A 20531-nucleotide genomic window follows, 5' to 3' on the forward strand; every position below is an offset into this window, starting at 1 on the left:
AGTCACAACACAGGCTTCTGAGTTGAAGGTTACTGAGTTGCCTTTATCACAAAGCTAGCTGATACTCAACAGATTGTGTATGACCATCCACTAAGGCAACCTTCTCAATGATGACATTGTCTTTTGAAATCAAGCCATATCCCACAGTATAACCCTTGCCGTCATCTCCAAAAATAATACTTGGGCTAGCTCTTTCCTTAAACTTTGTGAGCAGGGTAGAATCACCAGTCATGTCTTGAACAACCACTATCCAAGTACCAAAGATTCTTTCTGTTTCCCTGCACACATCAAAATCAAATCAAGTTGATTTTGGTACCCAAGTTTCCTTGGGTCCTCCTTGTTAGCTTTCTTTTTCCGTTTCTTAGGCTTTATCTCATTTGACTTGGGGATTTCAGATTCATCCTTGGTCATTTGAGTTGGGCCTTTGAAACCATTCATTGCAACAGAATTATCATGCATATTATAATCAACAGGGAATGACATGCTATTAGTGAACATGTTATTCCAGTAAGGCATGCTAAATGGCATTTGTGGCATACTAAATGCAGCATAATAAGGATTAGGTGCAAATGGTATGTTAGCAAACTGTGCATTCATATTTTATGTAGACATAGCATTCATAGGCATGGGAGGCATGGCATTCATGTTGGGAAAGTGAGGTGGCACAGACATGGAAGTAGGCATGGTAGATTTGTAATTAACAGACAAATGATTTACACTACCACACTTGACACAGATTTTTCTAGGAGCATATTTATCAGGTGTGTAGTTATTGTGTTTGTTAATCCCTACTTTACCATTTCTGTTATTTTTCTTTTTAGCCTCTGTTTTTACCTCAGTCTTTTCAAGTCTGTCACTTAACTGTTTGACAGTCATGTGACTAACACTAGCCTTTTTCCCTTTCTTAACTTGACTCGATTCTCCTGATACAAAGTTCTTGGAAACAGATCCATACTTCTCATTCAGCTTAACAAGTTTGGCTTTACTGATAGGCTTGCTTACAGCCGACGGATGAGGATTTTCATCATTCGACGGATAACCTTTTTTATTATCCGACGGATGATCCTCATCATCCGTCAAGTCTACATCTGTTAGCACTCCATCCACCAGATTTGGTTCTAGTTTCTCTTTGTTCTTTTTCCAGGCTGCATCACAGAAAGACTCAATTCCTTGAACTTTGGTGATTTGAGCATGGATATCCCTAGATGTTTTCCATGCCTTAATCACCTCCTGTTCACGCTTGAGCTGCTTCTTCAAAATTTCTTCTTTCTTCAAGGACTCAGTTAATTCCTCCTTGGCAATCTTACACTCATTTCTTAACTTTTCAAAATCAATGAACTGAGACTCAAGCACATTATTTCTCTCACTCAAAAACAAATTGTTTTCTTTGATTTTAGTATTTTCTTTAGTAAGAGACTTAAGTGTAACACGCAAATGATATAACTCTGTAGACATGTCATTTATAGCATCATTACACTCAGCTTTAGATAAATGTGCAAGGTTTGTAGTAATTACCTGATTACTTGAAGAACTTGTTTCTGTTTCATCAGACTTGGTCATTAGGGCTAGATTGACATAGCTGACATCTTCATCTTCATCCAGACCATCTGCTGCCCAGTCATTTTCTTGTGTGATGAAAGCCCTTTCCTTTTGTTTGAGCAGTTTAAAGTATTTTTGCTTATAATCCACAGGCTCAAACTTTTTCTTGTTGGAATATGACTTTCTACGCTCACTGGCAAAATGCCCTGCCAAGCCACATTTGAAACATTTGAATTTTGATTTATCCACCATGTTTCTATTTGGCTTGGCTGCTCCCAAGTTCGTCTTGAACTTGAGCTTGGAAAATCTCCTGGAAAGAAATGCTAGGTGTTCATCAATGTCTTCCATATCATCTTGGCTCAAAGAATCTTCGCTTTCTACTGCAAGCCCCTTGCCCTTGCTTTCACAGACCCTTGAAGTTGACTCAACAGCTTCCATCTTCATCTCCTTCTCTTTCTCTAACTCAGCAACTAGTGCAATGGACCCTCCTTTCTTCTTTCCTCTCTCCATCCTCTCATATTTCTCTATTTCAAGCTCATACGTTTTCAGGATGCTATACAGTCTCTTCAATGTAAACTCCTTATAATCTTGGGAGTTTCTCAATGAGACTCTCATTGGTTTCCATTCCTTTGGAAGAGATCTAAGGAATTTCAGATTGGAGTCTTTTGTCTGATAGACCCTTCCATGCAGCTTTAGAGCATTTAGCAATTTTTGAAACCTACTAAAAATGTCAGTGAGAGACTCACTTTCTTCATTATGAAAATGCTCATATTGCTAAATCATTAGCTGCATCTTGTTTTCTCTCACTTGCTCAGTGCCATCACAGATGATCTGTATTGTATCCCAAACATCCTTGGCAGTTTTGCAGTTAATAATGTTGTCGAACATATCACCATCAACTCCATTAAACAGGATATTCATGGCCTTTTTATCCTTCCTGACTTGTTCAATGCGAGGATCAGACCATTCATGCCTTGGCTTGGGGACTGATGGCTCGTTTCCTGTTGCAGCACTCATTGGAACATGAGGGCCTCTTTCTATGCAGTCCACATAGGCCTCATCTTGAGAAAGCAAATGAAGATGCATCTTTACCTTCCAATGATGGTAATTATCTTTATCCAGAAATGGAATCTTGACTCCAACATCCTTCTTGTTCATCTTGCTGTATTGTTTTGATCTTTAAACTCTTTGTAAGTTAAGAGCTTGCTCTGATACCAATTGTTAGTCCCTTAACAATATAACAAGAATTACAGAAGGGGGGTTGAATGGAATTCTTGAAACTTTTTCTTGATAAAAAATGTTCTAACTCGAATATGTATATAAGTGTGAATTGATTAGCACAATGCGGAATAGTTACTTAAATCAATCAAAATACAAGTAATTAAAAACAAGAGTCTTTAAAAACTTTCTTGTAGATTTGAATGATTCCATCAGAGATATATAATATATATCGAGAGAACCATGTGTGTAAAATGCTCACAGCTGCTTACAACAATTGAACAACTAAGAATATAGAGAAATGCTAAGAATTCTTCTTACAAATGTTTCTCTGCTTTTTGTCTTAGATAATTCCTTAGTGCTACTTCTTGGTTTATATATCACCAAGATTACAAAGTAATGAGACAGGATAATAAAACAAAACTATCTAGTCTATTACAATGCTAATTCATTACTCTATTCCAGCATCTTTGAATATCTTCATAATAGCATGTAAATGGCAATGCTTCTTTGATCTCGACAACCCAGTTGAATAGGCTACCACATTCCATTTGCACACACTCGACGCATGTGACTGTGTTGTCACTGTCAATAGATATTTGAATTCTTTATCCGTTGAGTACATGATCATCCGTCGAGTTTATGATCATCCGTCGATGGCTTTGTTAGTCATCCATCGACTGCTATATTGATCATTCTTCGATGGATTTGTTAATCATCCGTCGGTAGCTGTTTGGCACTTGACTTCATTTCATTTATGCAGAATTACAAGACATTATCTATGTAAAATTAATCAACCTATTCTGCATATCTAGTTAAAGTCAACATGACTTATATGCTACTACAAAATCTATTCAAAGGAGTATGCAGAAATGTGCTACAGACTTATTGTTACATAAGCTACTCACTCGATGGATAATTAGTCATCATCCGTCGGGACTATATTGAGTCATCCGTCGGGACTATAAACCTTATCTGTCGAGTGCTACATATTTTCACTAAGTAAAATCTACCAAGGTGTTTTGTTCATGAAATCATCAAGTATACAACATATACAAAACACATACTATAAGTCAGCCACAGTTCTTCTTCTTGCACTCCAAACAGCTACTCGTCGGGAAAAGACTAATTTATCAATGTCTTATCCAATGAAGTAGCATTAGGGTTCTCTGAACACGAGAGATGATCAATGACTTGATTTAAAGTCCCCTTTCTTTCCTTGATCTATAGTTCAAATTCTTGAAGAAAAAGAACCCATCTAATCAATCTAGGCTTCGAGTCCTTCTTTGAGACTAGAGAACGAATTACAGCGTGATCAGTGAAAACTATCACCTTAGTCCCAAGTAGATAAGATTGAAATTTGTCAAAACCATAGACAATAGCCAAAAGTTCTTTCTCTATAGTATTATAATTCAGTTGAGCACCATTTAGGGTCTTGCTAGCGTAGTAGACCACATGAAATATATTGTTCTTCCTCTGCCCAAGAACTGCTCCAACTGCATAGTCACTTGCATCGCACATCATCTCAAAAGGTTCATCCCAATCAGGTGCAGTTATGACAGGTGTCGTGATTAAACTCTTCTTCAAAGTCTCAAAAGCTGCAAGGCACTCATTATCAAACCTTAAAGGGACATCTTTCTCTAGAAAACTGCACAATGGCTTTGAAATCTTGGAGAAGTCTTTGATGAAACGCCTATGGAAACCCGCATGGATGAGAAAACTGCGAATTCCCTTAATAGAAATAGGTGGAGGAAGATTCTTAATGACCCCCACCTTGGCTTTGTCCACCTCAAGACCCTTACTAGAAACCTTGTGCCTGAGAATAATGCCATGTCACACCATAAAGTGATATTTCTCCCAATTGAGAACCAGATTGGTCTCAACACACCTCTTGAGAACGTGTCCAATAGAGAAGTCGTCCATGAACAACTCCACATTCTGGCCAATCATATCAGAAAAGATGGCCATCATACATCTCTGAATTGTGGCTGGTGCACCACATAGACCAAAGGAAACTCGTCTGAAGGCGAAAGTACCAAATGGACAAGTGAAGGTAGTCTTCTCCTGATCTTCTGGAGCGATACAAATCTTATGGTAACCCGAATAGCCATCCAGAAGATAGTAGTACTCATGACCAGCCAATCTATCAAGCATCTGGTCAATGAAGGGCAAAGGAAAGTTATCCTTCCTAATGGCCTTATTTAGCTTCCTATAGTCCATGCAAACTCTCCACCCCGTGACTGTTCGTGTAGGAATAAGCTCATTCTTCTCATTTGCTACCACAGTAATTCCACCTTTCTTTGGTACACATTGAAATGGGCTCACCCATGAATTGTCAGAAATAGGATAGATGATCCCTACATCTAGCCACTTAAGAATTTACTTCTACACTACTTCCTTCATGATCGGATTAAGTCCTTTTTGCTGCTCGACCGTAGGCTTGCTACCTTCCTCTAGTAGAATTTTATGCATGCAATAAGAAGGACTGATTCCCTTGATATCTGCTATAGTCCAACCAATTGCCTATTTGAACTCTCTCAGAATCCTCATAAGTTCTTCCTCGTCACTACCTAAAAGGTCAGATGTAATAATAACAGGAAAAGTAGATGCATCACCTAAAAACGCATACCTCAAATGCTCAGGTAAAGGTTTAAGATCAAGAGTGGGAGCTTCCTCAATAGATGGCTTGAGGCGTTTAGGAGCTTTGTTCAATTCCTCCATTCCAAGAGATTCAAAAGGAATATCAATCTTCCTCTTCCAGGGAGAAGCATTCATATATTGTAATTGTTCTTCACCTTCATCATCTTCACTATCTAAATTCTCCAATAAGGCTTTTTTTAAGGCATCGAACCATAGCAATTGATTAAGTTCTACAGTAACCACAGCATCGACCAACTCCAACTTTAAGCACTCCTCATTTTCCGTAGGAAATTTCATAGCATTGAACACATTAAAAGTTACCACCTGATCCAGCACTCGCATTATGAGCTCACCCTTCTACACATCTATCAAGGTTCGGCCAGTCGCCAAGAAAGGTCTTCCCAAAAATATGGGAATCTTTTTATCCTCCTCGAAATCAAGAATGACGAAATCAGCAGGGAAGATAAGTTTATCAACCTTGACCAAGACATCCTCCACAATACCTCACGGATATGTAATAGAACTGTCGGCCAATTGTAAAGTCATATAAGTCAGTTTTGGATCAGGTAAGTCCAACTGCTTGAAGATTGACAAAGGCATCAGATTGCTGCTAGCTTCCAAGTCACATAAGCATCTGTCAAAAGACATTTTTCCAATAGTACACAGAATAGTAAAGCTTCCTAGATCTTTAAGCTTCGGAGGCAATTTTTGTTGTAGCACAACACTGCATTCCTCTGTGAGAGAGACAGTCTCTAAGTCATCTAGCTTCACTTTCTAAGAGAGTATACCTTTCATAAACTTTGCGTAACTAGGCATCTGCTCAAGAGCCTCAGCGAAAGGTATGTTGATATGAAGTTTCTTGAACACCTCCAGAAACTTCTCAAATTGCTTATCCATCTTTTTCTTCTGCAGCCGCTTAGGAAAAGGCGGTGGAGGATAGATCTGTTTTTCCCCTGTATTACCCTCAGGAGGAGTGTGCTCAACAGTAGTCTTCCTTGGTTCCACTTCTACTTCCTGCTACTCTACTTCTTTCTCAGCCCCAGCTTCTTCAGTCAACACTTGAGTTTGTTCGGGATTCGTAAACTTTTCAGACCTCAAAGTGATTGCCTTTACCTGCTCCTTAGCTTCCCTCTTTCCTGGCACTTCAGTGTCACTAGGTAGTCTACCAGGCTGACAATTTAACAAGGCATTGGCAATTTTCCCAATTTGATTTTCCAAGGTCTTGATAGAAATAACTTGACTCTTGCACATAAGCTTCAACTCCTCTAATTCAGATTTTTTATTAGCTTGTTGCAGCTGAAGTTGCTATCTTGGTGCATATTACGGTTGCTGAAAACCTGGGGGGTTGTACTGCTTAGCTGGATACTGCTGATAAAGCTGTTGAATCGCATTCTGAGCGTTGCTCCAACTGAAATTAGGATGATTGCTGTTGTTGGGATGATAAGTGGCTGGCACAGGTTGTTGCGAACGCAGAAAGTTGCTTACGAACTGAGCTGATTCACTAGAAATTGCACATTGATCAGTCTCATGGGCACCAGCACAAAGCTCACAGACACTAGCGATTTGATTAACTCTATAATTAGCCAGAGTGTCCACCTTCATCGTCAAAGCCTTAAGTTGGGCAGCTATAGCAGTTGCTGCATCCAACTCCAGAATTCCGAAAATTTTTCCTTGAGTCAGTCTCTGTAAAGGATTCTGGTACTCATTAGCAGCCATCAGTTCATTCAATTCATAAGCTTCATTGCAGCTCTTAGCCCACAAGGCTCCTCCTGATGTCGCATCGAGCATGGGTCTAGAAGTAGCACCCAATCCATTGTAGAAACAATTAATAATCATCCAATCAGGCATGCCATGGTGTGGGCACTTCCTTAGCATCTCCTTAAATTGATCCCAAGCCTCACACAGAGATTCTCTAGTTTGCTGAGCAAACTGAGTACGTGCATTCCTGATTGCAGGAGTCTTCGCCATAGGGAAGAATTTAGTGAGAAACTTTCGAGAAAGATCTTCCCAAGTGGTGATAAACCCTGCTGGTAGAGAATTTAACCATCACTTAGTTTTATCCCTCAGAGAGAATGGGAAGAGTCACAGCTTGATAGCATATTCAGTCACATCATTGAACTTAAAAGTGTCGCAGATCTCGATGAAATCCCTAATGTGCATGTTGGGGTCTTCAGTAGGAGAACCCCCAAACTGAACTGAGTTCTGTATCATCTGAATCATGCTTGACTTGATCTCAAAAGTGCTAGCCCTGATGGTTGGCCTGATGATGCTTGACTAAATGTCATTGATCTTAGGCTGAGAATAGTCCATCAAAGCCTTAGGATTTTCTTCTTGATCTCCCATCTCTACTAAAACTGGTTCCTCGACTTTCTCTTCTTCTTCTACCCTCTTTTTTTCTTCAAAAACTTCCTTTCAAACCACCACAACTTATTCCTCGGCTTTCTCCAGAGTTCTCTTACGAGATTGCGAACGCGTATGCATACACCCTCGCTAGAGTACCTGAAATAAGACAAGGAAACAAATAAGTAACAATGTCCGAGTCAATGAACTTTAACGACCACTGATGGAAAACACATAAACTAAAAATTAACACCGAGTCCCCAACAGCGGCGCCAAAAACTTGTTAGTCGATAAACATACACTAAATTACATGCAACTATATGTGTTCTCAAGTAGTATAAGATATAAATCAGATTCGTTTCCACAGGGACCGGTTTAGGTTAACTTTATAATTTATGCACTTAAGCAACAATGTATGGTTATTATTCAATGCTAAGATGATAACAAATTGAGGTTGTTTATAACTAAGAATTAAACTAACAATTATAACTAAGGGAATAAGATTGATTGAATTAATATATATGACAAACATGGGATTCTAACTTCATTAAATATTTCATTCAATAGCCTTTTCATTCTTAACCTTAGCATGTAATGGTGATGACACTAATCAGATAACACGAAATTGATAAACGCTAACTTTTGTTGCACGGATACCATACTACCAAACATCCTCAAAAGAGATAGAAGCTGAATAAACACCAATTATATTGACACTCTATATATCTATAGAATTTGACAACGTAACGGTTTATGCACAAGTTATCTATCTTGATTACATAGGGCAAGTAAGATGGTTAAAATTACCTACGAATCATGCATAACAAATACATGAACCTATGCTAGAATGGCAAGTTCTAAATCCTTAAATTCACTTTTGCTTCATTAAAAATTAACACACTATCTTATAAGTTCGCGATGCTCATAAGACAAATAAGCACAACCAATACTAGGTTATCATACAATGACCACACACTAAGGCATCGAAACAAATCAACTAAAGAAATCCATAAATAAATCCTCTAGAACCCCACGATAATGATTAGCCCATAATCGGACTCATCATCAACGTGGGTTCCGATGAAAGTATGGTATAATAAACGTAGTCTTTATAACGAATAATCAAACAAAGTTAACACAAGAGTATAAGTTCAACAAAACAAGAAACAAGCATCCAAGATTACAACTCAAAACAAAGATTCAGAAGAATATACTAGATCATCTTCGCCTTTGTTGAATTGTGCTATAGGTCTCTTTTCGTCTTCTCCTTAGCTCTGATATGTCTCCGGCTTGATATCTTATGAAAAATGACCTAAAGTTGTTTATATAGCAGCCCCATGCAATGTAGAAGTCTTTTTCTCAAAATCCAAGTAGAAACAGGATTCTGCTATCCCGATACAGCGCGGCCGCACGCTTGATCAGCGCGGGTGCACTGACTCTCTGATGTTTGGGCGCGGTCGTGCGCTTGATTAGCGTGGGCGCGCTGGGCTTCTACCAAAATTTTGAATTCTTTTTTTCTTGCAGATTTGAGCCGGTCTTCGCGAGCTTTATTCCTTGGACACCATCCTAAGACCATAGTTGCATCAAAACAATGTTAATTCACCTGATTCTCATATTAATGCCTGAAATGCAAAAACACTAGAAAACACATTAAAACACCAATAACTTGAGTACAAATACACCAATTCAAAGCTTAATAGAGCATTATAAAGTGTCATAAATGTCACTCAACAGTAATTATCTAATCTTACCATTTGTTTGTGTTTATCTGTACAAAATAAAGTACTGTGATGGCTATTTATATTTAAGGAATATCGGTACCTCGTTGGATCATATCGGATATAAAAATAAAAATACTTAATAGCTAAGTATTAATAAAACTTTTTTGGATAAACATCAAAACCGGGGTTTTAAATAAAGTTTAGGGGTTCAGAGCTTTTGGTTATGCATACTACGAGAAGATAATATAGTAGTTTAATCAAAATATCTTGTATCTCGAAAATATCAGTTTCATCGGTTTACCCGAACGAATATAATATCGTAAAATTTGTACCCGAAATCGTATAGGTAAATCCGTACTCCAGATCGAAAAAGTCAAAACACGGTAAATGCTCGAAATAATCAAATTAGGCTAGAAATGAGTTTTCCTGTAACTTTCGGGTAACAAAAACGTAAAAACCGTTGAGGTTGAACGATTCCCGAATAATCAAAATAATTAATAATTAACTCAAAAAATAATTAGTTATATCTATAAACCAATTATAAAATCATATAATGACATATAAATTATTAGAAAAATATAAAAATAATCTATACCTCATCTTAGATATATAAAAATTAAAATTCACAAATTTTATCACATATAAACATCTAACACAGATAACAATTAACACATAATTCACCAAAATTCATATAATAATCCCATAATATTCATTTATTGGCAAAAATAATTACATGATATATCCCGGATATTACACTTTCTACAAAACCTGATAACAACAGAAAACCAAACCTTGTATTAACTTTAAACGGATGTTCATCTATTACCAAATTCTTTTACAGGCTTGAAGCCATTCCTCATACATATCTTGATATACCTTTATGATACTCATGAATTGCATTATGCTTTGAGACAAATGTCTTATCAATGTTGATTATGATCTTGTTTTATTGAATTACATTGTTTATCATATTGAATTGTTATAGCATTTGATGGTTTTCTAAATGTGGACAAGATTCATGGTCGTATTAAGCCAATATGTGCAGTGGATCTAGTATATAGAGTAGAGCTGTATGCCTTGATCGGGGTTAGTACGTGACTGATCAGCAGCCTAACCTTGGTTTTTAAAAAATATATGTGAATATCAAAGTCTAATAATTACTTAACAAGAAACTTGATTCCTCTGAATCATTTCACTGATCATTGTTTAACATCATATTACTTGCTGAGCTAGTTAACTCACTGTTGTGATCCTTCTTATGTTCTTTTCCAGTTAAGAAGGAAATTGTTGGTAGTGAGGATCCCCATACCCGTGTTTGAGCTAGTGTTAGAGCTAGGACTCCAGGTTGAGTGATGGAACGAGCTAGCAAGAGCTTTATGCTTTAGTTTTGAGTTTTCCAATTTTGTAAGAATGTTTTATTATCAGTTTTAAGTTAAACTAGTTGGGATTTGGTATGATGTAATATAAGTTAAGGTTGTGCCTTATTTTATACTTTAACCTATTGTGATCCGTGAATGTGTAGTATAGTGTCATTGCATATATTATTTCATATACAGATTGCATTGTGTGTGTATGTGTTGTGAACCCCAAATCTCTGACTCGGATTTGGACGGCGTCACAGGTTTGCTATCAGAGCTACAGGTTATAAGTCACTGAAACAAGCCTAGATTGTCGAGTTTGGGTAGAGGGCTAGGATTAGAGTGGAACAATAGAAAGATAGGACGTCGAGAGGTTGAGTGCAACTTTGTAGTAGGTTTTTGGTATGGTTCATGTTATGGTTCATGTTATCCTTGTACCATCTGATCATTCTGAGTCTTCTGCTTGTGGACCATATAAGACGAGTTGTGCCTATCAACAAGCATTGTGCTTGGGGAACTCTTATGTACTTAAAGTTCTGAGTATATGATAGGATTCTTTGAAAGGAATGGGAGGGGTAGACTCTAGTAATACGGGTACTAGGGAGACTACCGGTGCCATAGGAGGAGGTACCATGTGTACTCAAGGATCTGCGAAGTGCGTGCATACACAGAATGGGACACACAACCCGAATGCGGCAAGGGTGATAACCGGGATAGAAAAGTTTACAAATTTCTGTTATACGACTGATTATCGTATGCAGTGGCTCCATTGAATATTCTATTCTTCCACTTTGGAATTGTTATGCAATACTGTAACTAAAGCCAAGGTGCTTAGCTCCCGAGAGTATTAGCAAGATATTTTGAAATAAATAAATTCCTATATGAATTAAAATGAGAAGGTGTATATCACCAGGAAAGCTATTCTCCTGAGTATATATGTTAGGCCCTTAATCAACTATAGAGGGGGGTGAATACAGTTTATGCAATCAATTCGAAAAAGCTTCAATAGAATCAACAGTTTTTATATTAATAGATAAAAAGTGATTATAAATGTACTCTCTCGAAAGGATGAACAAATATCCTTGAGAGCTTCTAGGTTATGCGAAAGATATAACAATGTTCGTAATGCTTATAGCGTGAACCTAATATGTGCTTTATATAGAGCACAACTACACAATGTATAAGGAATCATATTCTATTAATAAAAAGGAAACCTATTACAATACTTCTGAAATATAGTCCTTCACCGCCTTGAATTCCTATTTTCCTTTTCCTCCTCAAATATCTACTGAAGTGACAAATCCTGATGACGTCATCTGCTGATCATCAAGTACTGATATAAGTACTGATGATGTTACTCTTCAGTAAATGCTGATATAAGTCTTAATAAGAATTTCTGATAGTTTCTGCTGATATCATCAATTATATCTAACAATCTCCCCTAACTTGTGCATTATGATAATATGTATAAGTTCCAATTTAATGATGTCAATACTATCTAAATGCAGAAATCAAGTAAGAATATTCTTTCTTACTTCGGTGAATATTAGACTTTACTCTTCATTTTAAACTCTAACACGGTCTGGAAAATCTTCAAGAAACTTCCTCAGTAGATTCTCTTCCATTACATCCAAATACCATTGCATCCTATGATTATGTTCCCTCGGTTTATCTGTTGATTCATCATTCTGATAGATGGTAGCCCTAAGATTATGTAACTTTGAATTTTCAAGAGATAGATCATCCAGCTCCAGAAATCCAATTTTCTTTTTATCAGGATTAAAGGTTAAAACTTTAGTCCCTAGACTCATTTCTATTTATATCTTGGTTCCTCCAATAGGCATATCAACAGCATATTCAGTTTGATCAATGTACTTTGGAATGTAGTTTAATTTGTAAGGCATTTCTTTCTGCTTTAACTGTATCAGGTTCTTTATGAATGCAAACCATCTAGCAGTTACAGAATTAGTTACCTTGAGAATTTTAGCAATAAGTTCCAATTCCTGACGTAGTTTATCTCTTAACTGTTCTTGATTCAACCTTAAGCTTCTCCCAGACTCAATAAAATAGATTATTTTCCCTTCAGTATGATAAATAATAATTTGCACTGATTTGATCTTCTGTAAGTCTTCAAGCATTACATTGTCTCCAAATTCTGTCAAGTTAGAATGCTTTCTTAAAGTCAGAGCATATCCTACAAATGGATCATCAGCATTTAATCTTCCAAGACCACTTGTGATTCCAGATTTTCTAGATTAAGAACTTCCACTGTAAATCTTCTTTAATGTTTCAGAAGAATCTCTTCTAGGTGTTGGTTTCATGCTTCCCCATAGTAGCTTCTTCTTTTCTTCAAAAGTAAGTTCTGGCTTATCGGAGACTATGTCTTCTAAATCAGAATTTGATAAATCTGTTTGAATTTGATTTGAGAAATCAACAACATGAGTAGAATTAGAGGTTGTGATTGGTTGAATAACATCTTCTTCTTTAACTTGAGCAATTTCAGAGGTTAAATTCAATTTATCAACCAGTCATCTCAATAGATCTTCCTTCTTTGGTGAGCTTGGTTGATTTCTTTTTCTTCGGTAATTTCATCAATATCAAAAGATTGAGCAACTGTATAGATTGGATCTATCAGTATTTATAATTTAGTTGCTTTAGATATTGATTTCTTCTTTACAACAGCTTTGGCTTTAGACTTTGAAAATTTTGACTTTTCTTCTATCTTTTCTTTTCCTTTATGCTTCTTGTCAGCAGTTAAAATAGCTTGAGATCTGAAAGATCTTTCATCCTCTTCCTGACTTACCTCCTTTATAACTACACCTATGGTTGGTCTGTTGGAAGGATCATCTTCATAAATTTTTTGAGAGATAACAACAATATCAGCATTTGTTATCTTCATTAAATTCTTGAAGTCTTCCACCATTTTCCTTAGTTGTTCTAGATCAACTCCGGGATTTTCTCTTTCAAAGATTCTTTTACTCACCTTAGAGTTAAAAGCTTGAATCTTTAGATCCTTGTAAAATAGAGTTGTCTTTCTTCCTTTTACTTTCAGAGTTTAAAGATATTGACTTGTTTCAGCACCAACTTCTATCTCCAGAATACCTTGGTCTTCATCAGTAGTTGTGACTTGTAAAGATTATTGCATTGTTATTGTCAAAGTAAATTCTTTAACTCTTCTTTCATTTCTCTTACTCTCTCCATCTTGTCTAGATTGAGTTCTAGTGATTGCTTTTGATGAACCACTAAATCCAACTAGCTCTTCACCTCTTCTCCTTTCACTATCCTTCTGTCCACCCTTATTACCTCCATCAGGATTTTTATCATCAGTATTTGTCAATGTCAGCTGCTTACATTTAGATTTAACAATTTTCTCCCCCTTTTTGGAATCATTACCAAGCAGTAGAGAAAGAATCAGCTTTATTGAATTATGTACCTCTATAAGTTGATAATACATTTGAGCTTGTTTAGCTTCTAATCTAGCTTGATTGGCTTTAATTGCAGTTTGTCTGGTAACTATTGTGCAATTTGTTTCTGAACATCCTGATGAGTAGTCAGCCTTGAAGCAATCAATGATTCTTTGATCTTATTGATTTGAGAAGTAATTGCTTCTTGAGCTATATGTAAGTAGTTGATGCTTTGAGATGAGTCAACATATCAGGATTCTGAATTTTCTGTTCTGTTATTTCCAGATATGCAACAGCTTTTGTTTTGGAAATAGAATATGTATCATCTTTCCATTTAGCATTCCAGATATTATTAAAATAATCTTGTTCCTTCGTAGCATCTAACTTTTTCATTTTCCGTTGTCTTATATGTGTAGGCATATCTTCAGGGAAGAAAAGATCATCCTCAGGATCTATAAGAGCATTTGAAACATTATCTTCTTCACCATCATTAGATTTTTTATTGGCAACTGGATCTTGAACTATCTACTGAACTTCATCACCAGCTTCAGCATGTAGGATAGAATCAGAAATTGGTGCAGTATGTGATCCAACAGCTTCAGAAGCTTCCATACCATCAACAGTTAACTCCACTTCTTCAAGAATTGTAGATAAATTAATTGGAGCTTCAAAATTTACTTCCAGATGCTCAGTTCCTGTAGAGTGTTGCGGTGATCCTGTAATGGATGAAACTGTATGAATGGACTTTTGTGTTACTTCATCTTCAATAACAATATGGATTACTTCAGGTGGTGGAATAATAGAGTGTATGGACTATTTTTTCAGCAAAAACAGGGATTGTTTCATATGGTGGAATAGTAGTACGTATGGACTGCAAGAAAGTATCAGTACTCAGACTTGCAGGGAGATTAATAGCACTTGGGACATCAGAGTTTATTTAAAGTGCAACAGACTGTTGTTCAACATATATTTCTTTAGTACTCTATGCACCTGCAAACATATAGCAAGTAAAACTTAATCTCTCTATTCTCTTAAAGTAGTCTCACTACTCCTCACACCACACATCTCATGACTTTTAATAGTCAGAGCTTCCTTAAAAGGATACTAAATCCTATCTCTCATCTACCGTTCCTTTTGCCAGGAAGGATCCTGTCTCTCTTTAATTTTGTTTTTCTATAAATCTTTTCACACATCTCACAGAAAAATCTCAAAAAGATTTTCGTACAAAAATAAGAGGTGGCTAAAAAAGGGTGATATGTGGTCATATAACTAGAGGTAGTCCTTAAATAAGGTCTAGAAATAATATTACCAACATGATTTAAAACATGAAAAATAAATGCTGAAAATACCAAATCAGTATTTAGAATAAATTCTAGTAAAGTAATAACAATATTTATACCTTGTGAATCTGAAGTCACAATTAAATTCACAGACAATCACTTTGGTTATGATAGTTGTTGTTCACCAATTATGGGAATCTCTAATTAAATTGGAGAGGATTTGATCAGGTTACTATCATGTACCATGATCTCAAACATTGTTCTTCTTGCAAAAAACTAACACTTGAATGTGTTTATTGAAAGCTTTCACAGGGTCTTCAGTAAAAACTAATGAAACCCCTGTGTCTCTGTTAGTATCATTAAGATCTACCTCAGCATGTAATCTTTAACTAACTCAATATTGTTTCTGAGTGGTGAGCATAATTTCAAGAACTATGTCACTTGATTTTTGGCAACATTTAAGAAATGAATTCAGGTGTTTCAGTTGTAGGAAGAAATTTAAGATATAAGATTTATGATTTTGAGATTGAGTGTGGACAACTTTCTTGGTGAGAAAAAGAAAGTTTTAAAGGATTTGGATAGAATATAACACTCAAAGATTATAATTCTCATTGGTTAAAAATTAAATCTTTCGTAAATTTCTTCTGTAACATCAGTTACTTCCTGTAATGTGCTCATTTTGTACTGTAGTGAACATATGAACTCAAACAGAGATTAGTTTCTCACATGCACTATTGAAAAATATCTGAAATTAAGCATGCAGTACTAATTTGAATATTAACATTCATAATCATTCAAGCACAAACAGGACAATAAACTTTCATTCACTTAAAGAGCCAAAGAAGGCAAAAGAAATTTTCATTAATATTTAAGAAGCAGAGTACAAGATTAATAGAATTTTAAACATAAAACCCTAAAATAATCAAACTACTCAGACTTCTTCTGCCTCTTTGCATCCTGCTCTGCCCTCATTGCCCTGCGATGATAAATCCTACTCATTGTCCTTACAAGAGAAATGATATTCTCGTGCAGCTCAAGAGTTGCTTTGGCCCAACGTTCCTCTTCGAGAACGGTTGCCAGTTGAAAGAAATGGAGATCAATTTGTTGATCAAAAGACAGTTTCTCAAAGATTGACAATGGAACGTCATGAGGATTATAGATTTGATGATTGATCTTGACTCTAAGTCCCCAAGGGTCATAGTAGACATGACCCTCTTTCAGATTGAAAGCAAGATAGTAAATGCGAGTGAAGAATTGGGGTTGAGCCATGTTTTAATGAATGTTTGTGAAGTTTTGAAAAAAAGATTTGAGAAGATGAGGAGTTGTGTATGAAAAGACAGTGAGAAGTTTTGGAAGTGGAGGGTTTGTATCTATAGAATTGGAGATAGACACTGAAAAGACTCTTTAACTAACCATGTAATAATTAATCATAATATGTAAAACCCCCAGATCCGGGGTCAGGGATCCGGGTCGTCACGGTCTTTCTTTCCATAATATCACTTCACTTAATTAATAATAATTAACCTTATGCTGTGACCCCACACTAACACACACCACAACCCGTTACAGTATCAGAGATGAAATTGAAATAAGTACAAGTCTTTGAATCCACAATTTAAAAGTTATTACAACCCAAAATGATTACTTGATAAGTTTACAATTAATTGCCATTATCTGCCACAAGTTATAATTATACATAATTGATTCCCAAAAGTAGAAGGTCTGATCTACAGATAGATCTACCTCTGCAGTTATAGCAGCTATGATCTCAACAGGAAGGCGCGGGGCGCTTCCCACGCTCTTGCGCTGGGTCTTCTTGAGTCTGGCCATCTTTCCTAACTGTTGTTGTGTGATGAAGAAATAAAGCAAGAGTGAGCATTACATCTCGCAAGATAATATATAGTGTAAACAATAATGCAAGTATCTAAATGGATGACTTACTAGAATCCTTTATCAAGTGCAAGATAATTACTTACTGGATATAAGCAAAAACAAGGGATGAAGTTACCAAATACTTCACTATACTTATATCATTTATAAAGCTACTTGAACTACCACTGTTCAAGGTATAAGGAGCTTTCAACAGTTCATCACATAGATGAGACTACAGGACAAGATTTGAATAGATTAAATCTTTGAAGTATTATTGAAGGAAATGAAGTTATGATATACTTCATTAAGTTCCGATATATATATCCACATATATACCTTCTTTATACAGTTCCTGAAAACCTCTGTCATGTAAAGTATGAACAGAGTTTGTAACATCCAATAAATTTTTGAAAGGGAAAAGAATTGTGGCATAAACCCGATATCTTGCTGATCAGGCAAAGATACCAATAAGTAACCTTTTCTACTAGTAGATGGATGAATTTCCCACCGGTCATCACCCTGGCTGCAATAGGACCTTATGCTGGACTGCCACTCAGCCACTTACGCATTTGATGGACTCCCACTGAGCCACTTACACTTTTATGTACGCCCACTGAGCCCATGTTGCTTATGCCGACTCGGTAGATGGACTTACTTCCCGAACGTTGGGTAAGTAATCAATTCATTTACCAAAACCGCAACCTTGTTGCGAATATAAAATACACCACAGAGCCGGATCCCTCTAGTTTGAGCGAGTAGTTAAATCCCCTTTAAAAGGAAGATCTTAAATATATAAGAAATGAGTTTTGGGATCCGCTCTAACTTTTTAAAAATCATTTTAAAGACTCGAAAACACTTTAAAGAGTGTTTGGAGTAATACTGATTTAATAAAGTAAATCAGTCTCAATAAATTAGAAAATATCTGAATATTATCATTTAAATAATATTCCCTTAAAGAATAATCTTTATACAAATAATTGAAGTAGAAGTTGTAAAACTTATACTTGAAATGAGTATTAAATAACCAAAGATATACTTATACGAAAGTACTATCTTTATTTGAATAATAAAAAAAAATAAGTTTGATTATCAACACTTTATTCTTTAGTAAAATAAAGAATACATTTCAGAAAATAATCGGAGTCATAGGTCCTCATATGAATATTCAAATAATATTCATTAAATAATATAAAGTGAGTCATAAGTCCTCGAATGAATATTCAAGTAATATTCATTAAATAATATAAAGTTATCGAATAAACCTTATTCGATTAATAGTTTTAAAAACTATTCATATATATATATATATATATATATATATATAATACTCGGGAGCCTCGCCTCCCGGTTTTAGAAAAAGTTCACCTTTTGATCCCCTATACTAAGGGTATACTCTAATACCGCTTATCTCTAGCATAGGTATTATGCAACTAATAAGCATTTGAACCAACAGATATATAAATCAAGAATACGAAATATGCATGCATATATACCATATCACATGCTACAATATATCGCAAGAATTTGCTAATAACAAATATGCATTTATCATAAGATCATGCATATACATATATACATCACAACAACAGTTATACGGGTAGAAAACTTGCATGAGCGACTGGGGGTTACAAATGGCTTGGGACGAGTCTGGTAAATTATAAACAACATATAAGTTGGAATTAAACCAAAGTCACTTATAAATCTATACTTTAACCAATTTAGACTCTAACGCTCGCTTTGCGCTTAACGATTCACTTAAGTCGCTCGAGTACCCTCGGCTCCACCATTTTTAATAAATTAACCATTATGAGTTTTAAGGCGATTCTTTCGCGAGTGCCTTACCAACTGCCTATTACACTTTACATAAATGTTTCATACTCCAATTAGTCCTTTAATGTCTTTAACCTATGTTTCAAAGTAAGGCGAGGGGTAATGGTTCGTTCGCGAAACGTCGTTACTTAAAACGGCCGTTTCTCCTAAACCGTACATCGGAATCAAATGAACCACTTATCAAAACGAAGCTCGTAACATGAACTATCTAATCATGGAAATAGTCAAAACCTAGCAGGGAGTTCTCGGGACGTAATGTTAAGAACAAAACAGCCTAAAGTAAATCGGACATTATGACGGCTATGTTTACGCGATTTCCCAAATTTAAAACACTCCAATTCAACCCACAATCAATCCACAATCACAACCCAATCAAAACTCCATCCATACTACATCATAACAGCCCCAACAACTCCACATCAACAATTTATACTTATTCTTAAACTTGAATTTAACTACACTTAAGTTCATTAATCAACAATCCAAGAACTACCACTCCAAAAACTTCACAAAATCAACTAATCTCTACATTAACAACTAGAAAACCTCTCATGAATTATAACAACAAAACTAAACCTAATTACTCAAATAAAGTTAGGGTTTGGAGGGGTTATACCTTCCTTGGAGAGTGGAGAATCAAGAGAATGGCTTGGAATCACCCTTAAAGTCCTTATCCAAGCTTAATCTAAACAAAACTTCAAGAACAAAAAAATTTAGTTCTTAAAAAATACTATTCACCATCTTCTTCCATGATTTTTAGGAAGAGATTGTGGATGATTTAGGAGCTCAAACTTATAGGATATTCATAACTATGCATAAGGAGTCTTAGATAATTACCTTGTAATTTAACAAAGCTTGGAACTATGATTTTGACTTTCTTGCTTTGGAAAAGAAGAAGAAGCCGAGAGCAAGGTGAAGAAAATGAAATGATCTTTGTGTTTTGGGTGAAATGATTGTTGGTTGGTTGTTTTTAGCTTGATTTTGGTTAATTACCTTTTTAACCATGAACTTTATGTGGTTTTAAATCAACCATACCTCCTTCCCCCTTATGTCATGCTTATGTCACCTTGTTATGTCATCATCCCTTACTTGCCCTCTTCTCATTGGTTTGATGACATCATCCCCTCTAATCTCTTTGATTAGCTTTTAATTATTTGGCTAATGACCGCTGATCTGTTATACGGTTCGCTTAACTTTCGTTTTCATTTATCGTTTGAGGGATCATACCCGGGATCTTATTACTTAGGTTTCCTTAACCTTTCTCAATAATTATTTTCCTTTTTATGATCCTCTATTAAAGTCCTCGAATTTAAATCTTTTTTATCCTGT

General features: G+C 35.8%; 1 non-coding gene across 1 annotated transcript; it reads left to right on the forward strand.

Moving 5' to 3' along the window:
- The first annotated feature begins 7243 nt into the window (after positions 1 to 7243).
- On the forward strand, positions 7244 to 7350 carry LOC141688443 (small nucleolar RNA R71). The gene has a single exon (XR_012561885.1). It is a non-coding gene; the product is annotated as a small nucleolar RNA R71 (small nucleolar RNA).
- The last annotated feature ends 13181 nt before the right edge of the window (positions 7351 to 20531 follow it).

This window comes from Apium graveolens, chromosome 9 (genome assembly GCF_009905375.1).
Source record: "Apium graveolens cultivar Ventura chromosome 9, ASM990537v1, whole genome shotgun sequence".
Classification (NCBI taxonomy): domain Eukaryota; kingdom Viridiplantae; phylum Streptophyta; class Magnoliopsida; order Apiales; family Apiaceae; genus Apium; species Apium graveolens.